The sequence below is a fragment of the Diceros bicornis genome, chromosome 35, assembly GCF_020826845.1.
Source record: "Diceros bicornis minor isolate mBicDic1 chromosome 35, mDicBic1.mat.cur, whole genome shotgun sequence".
NCBI lineage: Eukaryota > Metazoa > Chordata > Mammalia > Perissodactyla > Rhinocerotidae > Diceros > Diceros bicornis.
The window spans coordinates 31,278,680-31,298,306 of record NC_080774.1 but is presented as its reverse complement, the minus strand read 5'-3'; positions in this window follow the sequence as shown (position 1 = coordinate 31,298,306).

Genomic DNA, 19,627 nt, shown 5'->3' with positions numbered 1-19,627 from the left:
GCTTCAAAGGATACCATCAAGAAACTGAAAAGAGAATAATCCAAAGAATGGGAGAAAGTATTTGCAAATTGTACATCTGATAAAGGGATTGTATCCAGAATATATAAAGAACACTTTCTCAACAATAAAAAGATAAATAGCCCAATTTAAAAATGGGCAAAGGATCTGAATAGAAATTTCTCCAAGAAAGATATACAAATGTCCAATAAGCACAATGAAGATTCTTGACATCATAGTCATTAGGTAAATGCAAATCAAAACCACAGTGCGATGCACCCCCCAGGATGGCTACAGTCAAAAACTTAGATAAGAACAAGTGTTGAAGATGATGTGGAGTCATTGGAACCCTCATACACTGCTGGTGGGAATGTAAGATGGTGTAGCTGTTTTGGAAAACTGTTGGGAAGTTCCTTAAAATGTCAAACGTGAAGCCATTGTGTGATCCAGCCATTCTGCCCCTAGATATATAACCAAGACATGAAAACATGTGCCCACACAAAAACTTGTATGTGAATTTTCATAGCAGCATCACTCATAGTAGCCCAAAAGTAGAAGCAATCCAAATGTTCGTCAACTCATGATGGAGAAATAAAATGTGAAATATCCATACAATGGAATATTATTTGTCCATAAGAAGGAATGAAGTGGTGAGATAACATGGATGAATCTTGAGAACATTACGCTAATTGAAAGAAGGCAATTGCAAAAGACCACATATTGTCTGATTTCATTGATATGAAATGTCAAGAATAGGCAAATCCATAGAGACAGAGAGTAGATTAGTGGTTACCAGAGGATGGGGGGAGAGGGGAATGGGAAGTGACTGCTAATGGGTACAGAGTTTCTTTTTGGGGTGATGGAAATATTCTGAAATTAGATAGTGGTAATGGTTTCACAATTCTGTGGATATACTAAAACCCACTGAAGTGTACATTTTCAGCTGGTGAGTATTATGGTATGGTATGTGAATAAAGTTGTTATCAAAATAAAAGATAAAGCATCAAACTGTTTCCAAGAAAGAACTCCAGGGGCAAGAAGGGCTGAGTGCCAGCGAGAGATGAAGCCTGGTAAACAGAGGAACAGAGTAAGAAGTCAGGAGACCAGTGTTTCCCCCAAGCTGGCCACTTGTGCATTACCTGATTGAGGTTGTGAATGTGAAACAAAACAGTCACTTATGTCTAAGGGCCTTAAAATGGAGCTGGGAAGCCGTGAAGGAAATGGGTCTTATGCACTTTCTCATCGGGCAGAACATGAACTTTTGAACTGAGTAACGCTGCAAGAAACCTGCAGCCCCTCACAGTGATGGACTTTTACCTCCCTCCAGCTAGTTTAGCTATCAATTCTTTTTAGCCAAGGTTAGCTTTCTGCCACCAACCCCAATTAAGACTCTTTGTAATGCAAACCTCCATTCTGTGCCTTTAAAAGTCCCTGACTTTTACTCCCTAGTGGGACACTTCTTGGGTTTCTACCTGAATCTGTGGTCCCTGAATTGCAATTCTCTGATCCCCAAATAAATGCCTCTCTGTCCCTTATTTTGGTTCTTTATTTTTATGTTAACATACATGGTGTCAGAAAGCGGGACCTGAAGTGATCTCACTCGTGTGGACTGGCCTCCCCTGACACTGGCTATGGTACCTGCATGAGCCACCTGGGGCTCACCGTTTCCATTGATCACAGACTCTTCCAATTGTGGGTCCTCTCAGGTTCTGACCTCCCTCCATTTGGTTGAGGTCAGTGCCTTTTTTGAAATTGAGGGTGAAGGCTCAGCAGATGATTGTCTGAATCCGATGTGGTGGCCATTGCTGCTGGAAATTTCCTCAGCAGGATTTTTTCTTTGGTTGGTGAGTACTCTCACTAAATTGAAAGATTTCTCTATTTTCTTTCCTGTCTGTGCACTTTTCTTTCACATGGGACTTTCATTTTCTAAAGTTTCCCCAGAAATTTCTCACCTGGGGACTCCAGCTGGTTTAATGTTTAAGAATTATGGTCCCTTCTCTTGTAAATTTCTACGTCAGTGGAACCAAAAGTACTAAGGATGATTTAAAATCACAATGGCCAGTAGAGGGAATATTCTAATGCGATAAGATCATTTAAAAGGTGCACTTAAAAGCAAAGTCTTCAGGGCCGGCCCTGTGGTTTATGGGTTAAGTGCACGCGCTCCGCTGCTGGTGGCCTGGATTCGGATCCTGGGCGCGCACCGACACACCGCTTCTCTAGCCATGCTGAGGCTGTGTTCCACATACAGCAAATAGAAGGATGTGCAGCTATGACATACAACTATGTACTGGGGCTTTGGGGGAAAAAAATAAATAAAATCTTTAAAAAAACAAAAGCAAAGTCTTCAAAATTCTAAAATATCTTCACTGAAAGTTTTGTTGCAAAAAGTTATAAAAAATTAAAGCTATAAGAGGGACCTAAAAGAAAAGACCACACAACTATAAAAAGAAGTCCATCAAGTTAGTGGCCTTACCGACACCCTCATATCCACTCTCATAGGAGGGCCCCTTCCAGATTTGATTGAGACTCTGAGCGTTTTCCTGGTAAACTGCTACATTATTCCCTTAAACAGCCCAGGGGAAACTAAAATTAGAATGAATGGGGTTATTTAATACTGTCAGAAATATTTACTGTTTGTCCCATGTGAAAACTAACAGGATATTTAGAAGGATTTTTTTTTTTTAAGTAGCTCTATGGTCAAAACTTGGCCAAATTCAAAGCTGATATTCAGAGCCTGATAGGAATTTTTTAAATAGGCTTTCTTCCCTAAGTGTTACTGCACAAAATTCTTTCCTCAACATTCCTCTTCCACAACCCTTCTATAACTTTCTTTTTTACACTAAGTATTTGTCCCATCCCTTCTTTCTTTCCTTCTAGTACTTCAGGACAAATTTATCTTTCTTAACAAAACATACAAAAATATTTCCATTTATACCTTCTTTAGTGAAAATATACACCTTACTTTCTTTGAATACAAAGACGTTTTCCTTATTAATTTTTAGTGGCTTTAATTACATATGTTAATTAAAATTTTTAACCCTTACAGACCCAATTAGTAGTGAAAACTAAAAAGCAAGCAATTATGAACTGTCTTTTACAGTAGCATTCTGTGTCTTGGCAAGATTGTAAATACTTTTCATAATTTCTAGAAACATGCTACTTCATAATATAATTTTTAATAAAATACAAGACATGTTTACTAATAGACCCAAACATCTTTTAGTTTCTCTGTAATAAGGAGCCAAAAGTGATAAACTTAGACATATTTAGTGATAATGTTTCAGTATTTTATCTTGTTTAAAATGACCCAGATAACCAATGAGTTTTTAATCATTTAATTTCATCTAGCAAAACTTCAAAATTTCAAGTTACCAGAGAGATTTTGGGTTATCTTATATATACATGCCATAACACATAATTATTGTTAAAAAGTTCACCCAACACTTTTATTTTTTTCACATCTATTTACTTTACTCACTCCCAAAAACTATTTAGATTGCCTACAAAACTTCATGAGACATTAGGCAAAATTAGCTGTCATTTTAATTTACTATTTTTGCTAACCAGTTTTGTAATAGAGATAACATCAGCTTATTTGACCAATAAATGTAAATAAAAGCTGCATGTCTGCATCATATCTAATGCTGATAACTCTGAGGACATGTCCATTTTTTTCAAAATTTTTAATTAATTTTTTTATTGCAGTAACATTGGTATGTAGCATTGTATAAATTTCAGGCATACATCATTATACTTTTATTTCTGCATTGATTACATCATGTTCACCACCCAAATACTAATTACAATCCATCACCACACATATGTGCCTAGTCATCCCTTTCGCCCTCCTCCCTCCCCTCCTCCCATCTGGTAACCACCAACCCAGTCTCTGTCTCTATGTGTTTGTTTGTTGTTGTTTTTATCTTCTACTTAATGAGTGAGAGCATACGATGTTTGACCTTCTCCCTCTGACTTATTTCACTTAGCATAATACCCTCAATGTCCATCCATGTTGTCACAAATGGCTGGATTTCATCATTTCTTATGGCTGAATAGTATTCCAATGTGTATATATACCACATCTTCTTTATCCATTTGTCCCTTGATGGGCACTTACATTGCTTCCAAGTCATGGCTATTGTGAATAATGCTGCAATGAACACAGGGTTACATGTAACTTTATGCATTGGTGTTTTCATGTTCTTTGGATAAATCCCCAGCAGTGGAATAGCTGGATCGTATGGGAGTTCTATCCTTAATTTTTTGAGGAATCTCCATACTGTTTTCCATAGTGGCTGCACCAGTATGCACTCCCACCAGCAGTGTATGAGAGTTCCCTTCTCTTCACATTCTCTCCAACACCTGTTGTTACCTGTCTTGTTAATTATAGCCATTCTGACAGGAGTGAGGTGATATCTCATTGTAGTTTTGATTTGCATTTCCCTGATAGTTAATGATGCTGAACATCTTTTCATGTGCCTGTTGGCCATCTGTATATCTTCTTTGAGAAATATCTGTTCAGATCTTTTGCCCATTTGTTAATTGGGTTGTTAATTTTTTTGTTGTTGAGATGTATGAGTTCTTTATATATTTTGGAGATTAACCCCATATCAGATATATGGTTTGAAAATATCTTCTCCCGATTTTTAGGTTGTCTTTTCGTTTTGTTGATGGTTTCCTTCTCTGTGCAGAAGCTTTTCAGTTTGATGTAGTCCCATTTGTTTATTTTTTCTATTGTTTCTCTTGCCTGGTCTGACATGGTCCTTGAAAATATGTTGCTGACACCAATGTCAAAGAGTGTACTTCCTATGTTTTCTTCTAGAAGTTTCATGGTTTCAGGTCTTACATTCAGGTATTTAACCCATTTTGAGTTAATTTTTGTGTATAGTGTAAGATAATGGTCTACTCTCATTCTTTTGCATGTGGCTGTCCAGTTTTCCTAACACCATTTGTTGAAGAGACTTTCTTTTCTCCATTGTATATTCTTGGCTCCTTTGTCAAAAATTAGCTTCCCGTAGATGTGTGGGTTTATTTCTGGGCTCTTGAGTCTGTTCCATTGATCTCTGTGTCTGTTTTTGTGCCAGTACCATGCTGTTTTGCTTACTATAGCTTTGTAGTGTATTTTGAAATCAGGGAGTGTGATACCTCCAGCTTTGTTCGTTTTTTCTCAGGATTCCTTTGGCTATTGGGGTCTTTTGTTGTTCCATATAAGTTTTAGGATACTTTGTTCTATTTCTGTGAAAAATGTTGTTGGAACTTTGATAGGGATTGCATTGAATCTGTAGATTGCTTTAGGAAGCATGGACATCTTAACTATGTTAATTCTTCCAATCCAAGAGCATGGAATATCTTTCCATTTCTTTGTGTCTTCTTCAATTTCTTTCAACAATGTTTTATAGATTTCAGTGTACAGATCTTTCACCTCTTTGGTTAAGTTTATTCCTAAGTATTTTATTCTTTTGGTTGCAATTGTAAATGGGATTGTATTCTTAATTTCTCTCTTTCTGCTGCTTCGTTGTTAGTGTATAGAAATGCAACTGATTTTTGTATGTTGATTTTGTATCCTGCAACTTTAACATATTCATTTATTAATTCTAAAAGTTTTTTGGTGGATTCTTTAGGGTTTTCTATGTATAAAATCATGTCATCGGCAAATAGTGACAATTTCACTTCTTCCTTTCGAATTTAGATCCCTTTTATTTCTTTTCCTTGCCTGATTCCTCTGGCTAGGACTTCCAATACTATGTTAAACAGGAGTGGTGAAAGTGGGCATCCTTGTCTGGTTCCTGTTCTTAGAGGGATAGCTTTCAGGTTTTCACCATTGAGGATGATATTAGCTGTGGGTTTGTCATATATGGCCTTTATTATGTTGAGGTACTTTCCTTCTATACCCATTTTATTCAGAGTTTTTATCATAAATGGATGCTGTATCTTGTCAAATGATTTCTCTGCATCTATTGAGATGATCATGTGATTTTTTTTTTTTTTTTTTTTTTTTGTGAGGAGATCAGCCCTGAGCTAACATCCGCCAATCCTCCTCTTTTTTTTTGCTGAGGAAGACGGCCCTGGGCTAACATCGGTGCCCATCTTCCTCCACTTTATATGGGATGCCGCCACAGCATGGCTTACCAAGCAGTGCGTCGGTGCGCGCCCGGGATCCGAACCAGCGAACCCCGGGCCGCCGCAGCGGAGCGCGCGCACTTAACCGCTCGCGCCACCGGGCCGGCCCCTGATCATGTGATTTTTATTATTCATTTTATTAATGTGGTGTATCACATTGATTGATTTGTGGATGTTGAGCCATTCCTGCATCCCTGGAATAAATCCCACCTGCTCATGATGTATAATCTTTTTAATGTATTGTTGTATGCGGTTTGCTAGTATTTTGTTGGGGATTTTTGCATCAATGTTCATCAGTGATATTGGTCTGTAACTTTCTTTTTTTGTGTTGTGCTTGTTTGGTTTTGGTATCAGGGTAATGTTGGCTTTGTACAACGAGTTAAGAATCTTCCCCTCCTCTTCAAATTTTTGGAAGAGTTTGAGAAGGATAGGTATTAAGTCTTCTTTGATTGTTTGGTAGAATTCACCAGGGAAGTAGTCTGGTTCTGGACGTTTATTTTTGGGGAGATTTTTGATGACTGTTTTGATCTCCTTACTGGTGATTGGTCTATTCAAATCCTCTATTTCTTCTTGATTCAGTTTTGGAAAGTTTTATGATTCTAAAAATTTGTCCATTTCTTCTAGATTATCCAATTTGTTGGTATATAGCTTTTCATAGTATTCTCTTATAATCGTTTGTATTTCTGAGGTGTCCATTGTAATTTCTCCTCTTTCATTTCTGATTTTATTTATTTGAGCCTTCTCTCTTTTTTCTTAGTGAGTCTAGCTAAAGGTTTGTCAATTTTGTTTACCTTTTCAAAGAACAGTTTCTTTGTTTTATTAATTTTTTCAATCGTTTTTTCAGTGTCTATTTCATTTATTTCTGATCTAATTTTTATTATTTGCTTTCTTCTACTGGTTTGGGGCTTTGTTTGTTCTTCTTTTTCCAGTTCCGTTAGGTGCTGTTAGATTGTTTATTTGAGATTTTTCTTATTTGTTGAGATAGGCCTGGATTGTTATAAACTTCCCTCTTAGAACCACTTTTGCTGTATCCCACAAATTCTGGCATATAGTATTTTCATTTTCATTTGTCTCCAGGTATTTTTTTTTTTTTTTTTTGTGAGGAGATCAGCCCTGAGCTAACATCCGCCAATCCTCCTCTTTTTTCACTGAGGAAGACGGCCCTGGGCCAACATCAGTGCCTATCTTCCTCCACTTTATATGGGACGCCGCCACAGCATGGCTTACCAAGCAGTGCGTCGGTGCGCGCCCGGGATCCGAACCAGCGAACCCCGGACCGCCGCAGCGGAGCACGCGCACTTAACCGCTTGCGCCACCGGGCCAGCCCCTGTCTCCAGGTATTTTTTGATTTCTCCTTTGATTTCTTCGTTTACTCAATTGTTGTTCAGTAGCATTTTGTTTAATCTCCACATATATGTGGCTTTTCCAATTTTCTTCCTGTATTTGATTTCTAGTTCACACTGTTGTGGTCAGAAAAGATGCTTGGTATTATTTCAATCTTCTTAAATTTAGGGTACCATGTTTTGTGGCCTAATATGTGATGAATCCTAGAGAATGTTCCATGTGCATTTGAAAAGAATGTGTATTCTGCAGTTTTTGGATGGAATATTCTGTATATATCTACTAGATCCATCTGTTCTAGTGTGTCATTTAAGGCCAATGTTTCCTTATTGATCTTCTATTTGGATGATCTATCCATTGGTGTAAGTGAAGTGTTAAAGTCCCCTACTATTATTGTGTTACTGTCTATTTCTCCTTTTATGTCTGTTAATAATTGCTTTATATATCTAGTTGGGTGCATAGATATTTACAAGTGTTATATCCTCTTGTTGGATTGTTCCCTTGATCATTATGTAGTGCCCTTCTTTGTCTCTTGTTACAGTTTTTGTTTTAAAGTCTATTTTGTCTGATATGAGTATTGCTACCCCAGCTTTCTTTTCATTGCCATTTGCATAGAGTATCTTTTTCCATCCCTTCACTTTCAGCTTGTGAGTGTCTTCAGGTCTGAAGTGGGTCTCTTGTATGCAGCATATATATGGGTCTTGTTTCTTGTCCAATCAGCCACCCCACGCCTTTAAATTGGAGCATTTAGTCCATTGATGTTTAAAGTAGCTATTGATAAGTATGTACTTACTGCCATTTTTTAACTGTTTTTTCCTTGGTGTTTTAGTAGTTCTTCTCTGTTCCTTTCTTCTTCACGTGCTCTCTTCCCTTGTGGTTTGATGGCTTTCTTTAGTATTATGTTTGGGTTCCTTTCTCTTCGTTTTTTGTGTATTTATTATATGTTTCTGGTTTGTGATTACCATGGGGTTGATATACAGTAACTACATATATAGTAATCTATATTAAGTTGATAGTCTCTTTAGTTAGACCTCTATCTGAAAGCTCTACTCTTTAACTTCTCTCCACCCACATTTTATTTTTTGGATATCATATCTGACCTCTTATTTGTGCATTTGTATCTGTTACCCTCTTATCATGTAAGTAGATAACTTTTCCTATTTGTGGTCTTCTCTTTCCCCCTTAGATAAGTCCCTCTAGCATTTCTTGTAGAACTGGTTTATTGGTGACAAACTCCTTTAATTTTTGCTTGTCTGAGAAACTTATTATCTTTCCTTCCATTTTGAATGATAACCTTACTGGGTAGAGTATTCTTGGCTGTAGGTTTTTTCCTTTTAGCACTTAAATATATCATGCCACTCTCTTCTAGCCTGTAAGGTTTCTGCTGAGAAGTCAGCTGATAGCCTTATGGTGTTTCCTTTGTATGTAACTTGTCTTTCTCTTGCAGCTTTTAGGAATCTCTCTTTATCTTAATTCTGGACATTTTAATTATGAAGTGTCTTGGTGTGAGCCTCTTTGGGTTTATCTTGTTTGGTGCTCTCTGTGATTCCTGTACTTGGATGTCTGTTTCCTTCCTTAGGTTAGGGAAGTTTTCAGCTATTATTTCTTTGAATGGATTCTCTGCCCCTTTGTCTCATTCTTCTCCTTCTGGGACACCTATAACACGGATGTTAGTGCACTTGATGTTGTCCTAGAGATCCCTTAGACTGTCCTCAGTCTTTTTAATTCTTTTATCTTTTTCTTTTCAGCTTGGGCGATTTCTTCTAGTCTTTCATCCAGCTCGCTGATCCATTCTTCTGTATCCTCTACTCTGCTTTTGAGTCTCTCTAGTGAATTTTTCATTTCCAGTATTGTATTCTTCACTTCTGATTGGTTATTTTTATATCTTCCATTTCTTTGTTGATGTTCTCACTGAGTTCATCCATTCTTTTCCCAAGATCAGTGAGCATCCTTAAAATCCTTTGTTTGAACTCTCTGTCAGGTAATTTGCTCATTTCTGTTTCATTTAGTTCCTTTTCTGGGGTTTTGTCCTGTTCCCTTATTTGGAATGTATTCTTTTGCCACCTCATTTTGCCTCTTTCCCTGTGCTTGTGTCTAAGTATTAGGTAGGTCAGCTACATCTCCTGATCTTGGAGAGGTGACCTTATATAAGTGATGCCTTATGAAGCCCGGCAGTGTGCTTCCCTCTTATTATCAGTTCCAAACGTTCCAGGAGTGACCCTTGTGTGGGCTACATGTGTCCTTCTGTTGAGAAGGGGTTACTCTTCCTGTAGGTGTCCAGGGAGGCTGAGCTGTCCCCCTGTCCAGCTGGTTGTAATGCTCAGCTGTGTGTAGTTGTTATGGGTCCTTCAGTCTCTTTATTGGGTGTGGGGAGCCCCAGTACAGCTGGCTGCAAGATCTAATAGCACATTCCTGTTTCAGTTTTTCTATTAAGTGAGTAGGCCCCCAGCATGGCTGGCTGTTAGGCTCAGGGGCTTACAATTTCTATAAGCCTCTGGCCTATAAGGCTCTCGTCAGCTCTCTGAGGATTGCAGCTGGGTGGCACTGGCCTCAGGCATAGGAGCACCCAATTGTTTCAGGCTTTGGAAGGTAGAGCCAATCCCCTATGTGGGTCTTTGAGAAGCACAAGTCTTCTGCAGCTGACAAGCCCTTGAGCACACAGGGCCACACACACAGTCAACACAGTCCTGCCCCAAGTGCATGCCCCGACCCCCTGAAGTGGACTCAGTCTCTCCAAGGCAGGAGCCCCACACTCTCCACCTGCTTGTTGTGCACACCCTGCCCCACAGAGGTGGACCCAGTCACCAGGCTGCGGAGAATCCAGTCACCAATCTATGCAGGCCCACAAGTTGCCTGCAGGCTTGTTGTTGGGTGGGGCCAGTCTCTAGGGTGGGCTGCCTGCCCTGGCTGAGCTGGATTAAATCGGTGCTCTAGTGGGTGGGGCAGATCCTGGGCTAGCAGGCCCCAGGGAGAATGCCAATGGTATCTGCCAGCATCTGTGTCAGCATGCCAACACCAGGCCACAACAATGGCCACCGCCAATGTCCCAGTCCCTGGAGAGGTGTCACCTCTCACCGAGATGCACTCAGAGCCTATCAAGTGAGTCTCTTTTCACCAAAGGACTGTGCACTTTTCATTATGGTGATTTTAGGTTGTTTTCCGAGACGGGTGAATTTGTTTGTGGGCCCTTTAAGAGCCAGCTTTAATTTCTTTGTGAACCAGGTTTTCTGCTGGTACTCTCCAATGCTGTTAGTAGAGAGCAAAGTCACATATTATGCCACTCATCTTGGTTGTTCTGGGTCCAAAAAAATGCCTATATAGGCACTCCAGGGAAGGCTGCATACCTTTGGGTTGCTCCTGGGCAGCGGTGAAGTGCTTCAGCTTGTGAAGGTGGCATTATTTTTTCTCCAGAAGGGAGTTTCTGTCTCTTCCACCTCAATTGGGATTGTCATTTGTTGCAGGGGTTCCTCTTATCCAGTTTTCAGTTCTCTCTCAGGGGTAATTTTTCCAAGAGTAGTTGTAAATTGGCTGTGTCTGCAGGAGGTGGTGAGTTCAGAGTCCGCCTATGCTGCCACCTTGACCACCTTGACTTCTCTCTCGACATGTCCATTTTAATCAAACTAAAAATCTTAGGTAAGCTTTCATTTACCAAACATTAATTTTTTTTTTTGAGGAAGATTGGCCCTACGCTAACATCTGTTACAAATCTTCCTCTTGTTTTCCTTTTTCTCCACAGAGCCCCAGAAGATAGCTGTGTAGCATAGTTGTAGAGTTGTAGCTCTTCTATATGGGATACCACCTCAGCATGGCTTGATGAGCAGTGAATAGGTCTGCGCCCGGGATCTGAATCAGTGAGCTGCCGAAATAGAACACGTGAACTCAACTGGTATGCCACTGGGTTGGTCCCAGATTAATTTTCATTATATTGTGTAACTTGAAAGACATTTGGATCAGTTGCTATTACATTTAGAAATAATTTATATAAGTGTAAGTGTGATAAGCTTGACATGGACAATGCCATCTTGTAACTGTGAATGACCTTGGTTTCTTCCTTGCTTGATTACTTTTTGCTCTGCATGTACCCTTTACATTCATAGCATGCTTTGGTGATTTTATGGCCTCCAATTATGCACATACCCTCCCGGCTGTGGTAAACTGATAACTTTGTCTTGTGAGTATTTCTCAAGGAATAGGCTGACCTAAAGCAGAACAAGCACCTGCGAGATATCCATCACAGATAACAGAAGAAAAAAACAATGTAGTGCCCTGGAGTCCATCATGCCAGACACCAACATTACTGAATCCCCTTCCCACTGCCCATTTTCCCTATATAACTGCTTCAAGACTTGTAACCCTTAAGGTGGTTCTTTAAGACATTAGTCTGCCATCTTCTGATTTGCTGGCTAATTGAATAAACACTCCCTTTCTTGATCACTAACTCATTGTGGTTAGATTGGCTTGAATTGTGGCGAGTAGAGTGAGCCTCATTGCTTGACAACATATTTCTAGTGACCCAGATGGGACGTGCCTCTGCCCATGGCTAGTCGACTTGGAGGGAGCTGTCTCAAGATTTTCCCAGTAGCCACTGGGCAGCTTCTTCCACCTGGATATCTCCCCCCTACAGTTTCCTCAATGACTGGTTGTCTCAGATGCTTTTCAGTGGTTGAGAAATGGGGCCTGGACCGTGAGCTGACAAGCTCACATCGGATGCTAGATGAGTCATCTTGGGGTACACTCCTGGGTACTATATCCCTTTTCCTTGACTGGGGATCCAGTTTGTGTCTGGGTCCGTCTGGTTTGGTGCCATTAAGGAGGACTAAGGATAGTATAGACCACCTAGTAATACATCTTGAAGATTAGTCATGAGTTTTTCTGTTGTTATGGTATTTCCTACATGTGGTCATCACTTTGTCAGTTTGGATGATTGCTTTACTTTTTGTCAGGATCCTGTTAGGCATTTTAGGTGCTTGTTACATTGTCTGTGGGGACACAAGCTGGGTGATCTTTTCTGTAAACTGTCTAACTGAAGCTACATACTCTGATGTGGAACTTGCTGCCTGTGTGTCCTTTGTCTTTTCAACTCCTGGGAAGAAGCCATTCGGGCATGAACTGACCATCTCTATCCCCTTTGTTTGTCTTGTTCATCACCTCCTCTGCTGACATCAAGTAGAGATTAAATTTGGACTTGAAGTAAGTAGAACTGGGACCTTCTGTAAGATAGAGGATTTGAAAACTTTTTGCTAGGCACCCAACCGCCTCCACCAGCATTAGGAGCTACAGCCTCTGGCCCAGTAAAACCCTTGCAGCTTGACTTTCTGGCCTGCCTTGCATTAGCCCAGGACCTATATGTCCAGGCAGAGTGGGATTTGAATAAATCCTATCATTACTTGGTTGCCCAAATTTGGGCTATGCACCTCTCCCCAGGGCCACTAATTATTGGGCACTGCCTTCACTACCATGTGCTCCATCTCATCCATGCCAAAGAAAAATCCTCTAGGGTGCATACTAGCCAATTGGGATGATTTTAGTTATGAACCAATGACTAAGAAAAAGATGATTTTCTATTGCAAGGTAGCCTGGCCACAGTATTAGCTTGGGTCTGGTGAATAGTGGCCCCAGAATGGGTCATTACACTATTATACTATCCTACAGCTAGAGCTGTTCTGCAAGAAAGAAGGAAAAGATGATGAAATCCCCTACATACAGGCTTTTATGTTATTGTATTTAGACCAAGGGAAAGGAGATGGAAGGGGAGATCATGTGATGGTTCAAAGAGCACCGGTACTATCAGAAAGGCCAAAGGAGGATGAGGATCTGATGATTTTACAAACGTTAAATCCACCTACTGCACCACCTGCTATCCCTCCTCCTCCTTTTTCTGATTCCCGACAAGCTCAGGGGGGGCCACCTGAAGTGTCAGGACCAGCCGAGGGGTCTTCCCCTTCACAAACCTGGCAGGGAACACAATTCAGTCAGGGGGCTCCTCCCAGAGCAGCGCAATATCCATTGCAACACTACTTAGTAGGCATCAATGGGCAAGGACAGCCAGCAGGCTTTGTCTGGATGCACACCCCCTTCTACACCTCTGATTTATTCCAATTATTTTATTGGAAAATAACAATGTATCTTACCACAAGGATCCACAGAGAATGACTGATCTGTTTTCCTCTATCTTTGCAACTTACCACCCCACCTGGGCCAAAATTCATATTTTAATGAGCATACTTCTCATGGGGGATGAGAAGCAGATGGTAATAGATGAAGTCCAGGAAGAGGCTAACAGTCTCCATCCAGTGGATCCTGATGGAATACTGAAGCTGACACTGCTGTCCCCATTGCTGAGCCCACATCCCCAGTGATGTGGCTGGAAGAGCCAGATTAGATCACTATAAGAGATGTATTTTGGCAGGGCTAAAGACAGGAGTCCCTAGACAAAAGAGCTTAAATAAGGTCCAGGGAATACAACAAAAGCCTGATGAAGACCCCTCTGAATTACTTGAGCGTATATATCAGGCTTACAGGCAGTATACCAATGCCAGTCCTGAGGGTCCTGAAAATCTTCATATTGTTAACCTGACATTTATAGGCCAAAGCATTCCTGATATCTGGAAGAAAATGCATAAGCTTGATAGGGCTCTAGAAATGAATCCCTCTCAGTTAGTAGACATTGCCTTTAAGGTTTACAACAACAGGGAACGCCAGATGAATCAGAAGGATGCTAAGAGGAGTGCAGCTCTTCTTGCAGCCACCCTGACAGGGGAAAGAACTGCTCCCAAAGGAAAGAATCTTGCCAGAATGAATGGAGGATGGTTTCCCCTGGGGAGAATCAATGTGCTTACTGTAAGGAGGAGGGACGCTGGAAGAGAGAATGCCCTGAGAGAGTAAAAGGAAGTGCTGATGGTGGGAGGAATGAAGTCACTGTGATGGTCAATTGGTAAGAATATTCTGATGAAAAATGAAGGTGCCTGGGGGCTCAATTAGACTCAGCTCATCCTATCTCTATCTCCCCACAAGAGCCTTGGGTACAACCAACAGTAGGGAATAAACTGATTGACTTTTTAGTGGATACAGGAGCTACTTATTCGGTCCTAAACACCAAATCGACAGAAAAAGTGGCCAAGCCTACCTCCATCACTGGGATATTGAGGGAAGAACAGCATCATCTTTTCTTTTTTTTTGCTGAGGAAGATTTGCCCTGAGATAACATCTGTGCCAATCTTCCTCTATTTTTTATGTGGGTTGCTGCCACAGCATGGCTGATGAGTGGTGCAGGTCTGTGCCCAGGATCCAAACTCAGGAATCTGGGCCACCATAGCAGAGCCCACTGAACTTAAACACTATGCCATGGGGCCAGCCCCACGTCGTCGTTTTTTTTTTTACAACCACTGTATTGTCATATTGGAAATAGAGTACTGCAACACAGTTTTTTATATATGCCTGAATGCCCCATCCCTCTTTTGGGCTGCGACCTCCTTTGTAAGATAAATGTCCAAGTGACTTTTGCCCCAAGACAACTAGACATACAGGTACCACCAGAACAGTTGTTGTGGTTCCAGATTGCCTTACTGGATATCCAGGAGCCACACTCAGATCCCTGCCACCTGAAACCTGCCATGAGGTAAGTTCGGAATTTGGTCTGATGGGAAACCAGGGAGAGCCAAAAACATCCAGCCACTACACATACCTTTAAAGGACCAGGAAAGAAAGCCCAACTTGAAAGAGTATGGGCTGAAACAGGAGGCCAGCATTCAGCCAATCTTAAAGAAATTCTTAGCAACTGAACTTATCAAGCCTTGCCAATCACCATATAATACCCCTATTCTCCCAGTCAAGAAACCCAATTTGGGTGAATAGCATTTTGTGAAGGACCTCCGTGCCATAAATGAAGTGGTTTAAGACTTGCACCTTGTGGTGCCTAGTCCTTACACCTTGCTGACAAATATACAAATATACCGAGAGGATATGGTTGGTTTTCAGTCCTGGATTTAAAAGATGCTTTTTTCTGCATACCATTAGTAGAGGAGGCCCAACAATTGTTTCCCTTTGAGTGGTGTGATCCGGATACTGAGGCAACTCAACAATATTGTTGGGTGGTCCTTCCCCAGGGATTCAAGAATTCTCCCACTCTATTTGGGGAAGATTTAGCCCAGAGACCTAAGTCATTTAAAGTTACAGGAAGTACTGTTGTTGCAGTGTGTGGAGGACTTAGTGATAGCAAGTCCCACTGATGAACTATGTCTGGCTAATACCAAAAAGACCTTAAATTACTTGGCAGAGTGTGGATTACAAAGTCTCACAGAAAAAAGTTCAAATATGTAAACAAAAAGTAAACAAATATGTAATTCTAAACATTATTTAGGATTCACAATCTCCAAAGGCCAGAGAGAATTATTGCCAGACTGAAAGAAAGCCATAGCACATTTGAGTCCTCCTAAGACCCATTGACAATTACGGGGATTCTTGGGGATGGCAGGTTTCTGCAGGATTTGGATTCCCAATTATGGGCTCGTGGTAAAACCCCTATATGAGGCTCTGAAAGGCTCAGACTTAGAACCATTAAATTGGACTAAAGAGTGCCAGTTGGCCTTTGACACTGTAAAAATGAAGCTAATCTCAGCCTCAGCCTTGGGACTACCCAACCCAGACATGCCTTTTAGCCTCTATGTGCATGAGAGGCAAGGCATAAGCCTGGGAGTATTAACTCAAAAATTAGGTGCTCTTTCCAGACAGGTGGCATATTTTTCTAAGCAACTGGACCAAACAGTAAAAGGATGGCCTCCTTGCCTTAGAGCAGTGGCAGCTGCATGTGACATTCTCCAGGAAGCCAAAAAGTTTACTCTGGGCCAGGCTACCACCATATACACCCCCCACTACATTCTCACGCTGTTGGAACAAAAGGGGGGATACTGGCTCACTGCCAGGAGAATGGACAAGTATCAGGCAATTCTACTGGACAACCGAAATGTTAGGTTACAAGTCACCTCAACCCTAAACCCAGCCACCTTACTTCCTAATGAGAGCTCACAACCCTTGAAGCATAACTGTTTACAGGTCTTTGAGACAGTTTATTCCAGCCAACCTGACTTAGAGGACCAACTGTTTGAGGAGCCTGATTTGGAACTTTTCACAGATGATAGTAGCTTCATGGATCAAAGTAAGAGGCACACCAGGTATGTCATTGTGACCCTACAGGAAACTTTAGAGGCTAGAGCATTGCCTCCTGGGACTTCATCCCAGAAAGCTGAACTTATTGCCCTCACCACTTACTCTTAGCAAAAAGAAAGAGGGTAAATGTTTATACCGATTCAGGTATGCATTCTCAGTAGTACATGCCCATGGGGCAATCTGAAAAGAGAGGAGACTGTTAACACCAAACCAAAAAGAAATTAAACATGGCCTAGAGGTGGTACATCTGTTGGAAGCCATCAACATGCCCTCCCAAGTTGCCATAAAGCATTGCCCAGGCCATCAAAAGACAGAAACCACTGTAGCCAATGGCAACTGATTAGCTGACAAAGCAGCAAAAAGGGCCACTAGGACAGACTCCTGTGTTGATGGGCCCACTGCTGCCACAAGAAGACTTGTCTGGGTATCAGCCCCATTGCACAGAAAAGGACCTGACTCAAGCAAAAAAATACAGTTACAATATAGAGCACCCAAATGGTTGGAAATGCAATGACCAAGGGATAATCCTGGTTCCAGAGGTCCTCCTACACTCCATGCTAAAGCATGTAAATGAGAGCACCCATTATGAAGAGATGCGACCTTACAATGGGACCAGAAGTATATCACAGGGCCCCATCTACAGAAAACCATACAACAGGTGAGTGGGAACTGAATGCTGTGTGCAAAAAGCAACACTAAAATGACTCTAGGCCCATCACCAATGGGGATTCAATACAAAGGGGACTCTCCCACCAAAGACTGGTGAGTAGACTTTACTCAGATGTTGCAGGCAACAGGAAATTTCAAGTACTTCCTAGTGTTCATAGATACCTTTTCTGGATGGGTGGAAGCCTTTCCTACCCAAACCAAATGGGCCTCAGAGGTGGTCTGCAGCTGACTGAAAGAGATAATTCTCCAATTCAGGTTGCCCAATGTGTTACAGAGTGACAATGGGCCTGGCTTTGTGTCACAAATCACACAAGTGTTTAAGGTGCTGGCCATTAAATGGATACTACATACGCCCTGGAGACATCAGTCAACAGGAAAAACTGAGAAAATGAATCATACCTTAAAAAATGCTATTGCTAGAATTTGTCAAGAAACTCAACTAACATGGGATAAGTCATTGTCCCTTGCCCTGTTACATACTAGAGTTGCCCCCAAAAGCAGGCTTCAATTAAACCTTTTCAGCGTTTTATGTGGTCGACTCTTCCAGGTATCCCCCTCAGAGCAGGCTCCCTTGATGCCATGCAGGACCTTATGATATCGAGATATGTGAAATCACTCAGGTCTGTACTAACTTCTAGCCATGAGTTTGTCTCTAACAGGTCTCTCTACCCATTAGACATGCCCCTATACTCTTAAAAGCCTGGAGATCATGTCCTGTTAAAGACCTGGATAGAGCAAGGCCCCGAGGACCAATTCATACCCCAGTGGACAGGTCCCTTTGACATCTTGCTGATAACCCATACAGTGATAAAGTTGGCTGATGTGACACCATGGATACGTCACACCTGGACCAAGGCAGCACCTCCTGAGACCTCAAGCAATGTATGTAACACCAACTGGAAGTGTGAGCCCCTCAAGGATCTCAGATATGTATTCCAGAAAAAACCTTAGCCTGTTATATATATGTATCTCCCTTACTAGTACTTTAGCCTGGAAAGGCAATGCTCTATTCATATCACCCAGGCTATTGCATCCTCTACCAATGTTACTAACTGTTGGGTTTGCCACTCCAAGACTTCTTCGGTTCTTGAACATGAGGATCCACTGGTCCAATCCGTACATAACTTTTCCCAACTACCTCCAGGTTGGACTAAAAAGCTCATAACCAAATGAGTTATATATATATATCGGGTTAGGATAGTTCAATTCTCCATAGAAAAAGAGAATACCCTTCTCTGTCTTACTATACCCTTAAAAAGGAAACAAAACAAGTATGTGGTGTCTGCTCCAGTAAATCATACATTGCCCATATGCAACACCACCTCAATCAAAATTCTTGCCTATGGATTTGGTCAACAAGGCTTGCAGAACTCCCCACTGTCAATTTCAAACAAAAGCTCTCACCCCTGGACTCAAATATTGGACACTAAAGCCCCCCAGATAATTTAACAAAAAAGAGTGCTCAATGTTATACCTGATGAAACTGCCGTTTGACCCTGCACTTTGACTCCTGCCTCCCCAGTGGGTCCTGTTATATGGTTCAGAGAAACTGAAATAGGACGAGAACTGTTTTGTTGTTTCAATGGATGCACTTTCCCCTGGGACATGAGTGTTGCCAATAATACTAAAAAAAGTAATTTAGACTTTTCAATTTGTATTATCAATGTCACCTCTCAAGGTGCTGGTTTTTATTTATTTATTTTTTTATTATTATTATTTTTTTAAATTTCGCCAATTGTCTCATAAATTTATTTAACAGTTTGTTTGAATTGGGGTCCAAATAAGGTCCATGTATGGTGACTGGTTACTATGCCTCTTTTATTTTATTTTTTTTAATTTTTTGTTTATTGCAGTAACATTGGTTTATGACATTGTAAAAATTTCAGGTGTACATCATTGTACTTCTATTTCTGCATAGATTACATTTTTGTACAAAGTTCCAAAAGGGCACTCCGGACATCATGATTAAGTCTGGCACCCAGTTTATTATAAACACCAAACCATCTACTCCTACTGTACAGATCTCCCCTGGAGAACCCACAGACTCTAACTTTCCAGTCCATAATCGGGTAGAAAAAGCCACACTCGCTATCAGTATAGACAGCGACCATATGTATTGTCCTCCAAAAAGATACATATTTATATGCAGCCATAATGGAATACCCTGGGCTCATGATTGCCCATGCAGCCTGGCAGATTTGGGGCAATACCTATTAGAAACCCTAGTGATGCCTTTCAACCTATAATCTAATGAAGAAACTAAACATTGGACAAACTCCTTAGTGCTACTCACTAGAGTCAACTGAGACCTGCCCTGTGGAATCCCTGATGGAGA